This window comes from Penaeus monodon, chromosome 32 (genome assembly GCF_015228065.2).
Source record: "Penaeus monodon isolate SGIC_2016 chromosome 32, NSTDA_Pmon_1, whole genome shotgun sequence".
In the NCBI taxonomy this organism is placed as follows: domain Eukaryota; kingdom Metazoa; phylum Arthropoda; class Malacostraca; order Decapoda; family Penaeidae; genus Penaeus; species Penaeus monodon.
Window position 1 is genome coordinate 14,487,080 of NC_051417.1, and position 437 is coordinate 14,487,516.

General features: G+C 28.4%; 1 protein-coding gene across 1 annotated transcript in view; it reads right to left on the bottom strand.

Moving 5' to 3' along the window:
• The window catches only part of LOC119593663 (cytochrome b-c1 complex subunit 6, mitochondrial-like), a gene marked incomplete in the record, with an annotated part of 5,736 nt that overhangs the window by 4,435 nt on the left and 864 nt on the right, over window positions 1-437 (bottom strand).

Here is a 437-nt window from a genome sequence, read left to right on the forward strand (position 1 = left end):
CACTAATATTTGTAAAAAGCATTCAATCAATAAAATGCCATTACTGAGCAACAATTAAAAAATTTTTAAAAGTATAAATTTGATAGGATCATCCGAAAACTAATAAAAAAAAAAATTTCATATTCAAAAAGTGTTTTGTTCAATCATGAATTAATGAATTGTATTGTGCATCAATAGGCAAAAGGAAATTTAGTATTAATTACAGAATTGTACACAATAAATGAATTTGGTGAAACATGGCTCCCGCCCCCGTAAAGTTTCAACAATCAACTGTTTAAAGTTGTTAGTGCTTTTGTCCTTTTTCTGTGTAAATCATGCTAATTCCTAATAAATTACTGTGCAAAGCCAATGAGGAATCCAAATTACATCACTTGTCATGAGTCAAATGCAAAGGAAAACAAGAACTTAAAAGCACTAAACAAAAAGAATATTCCTTG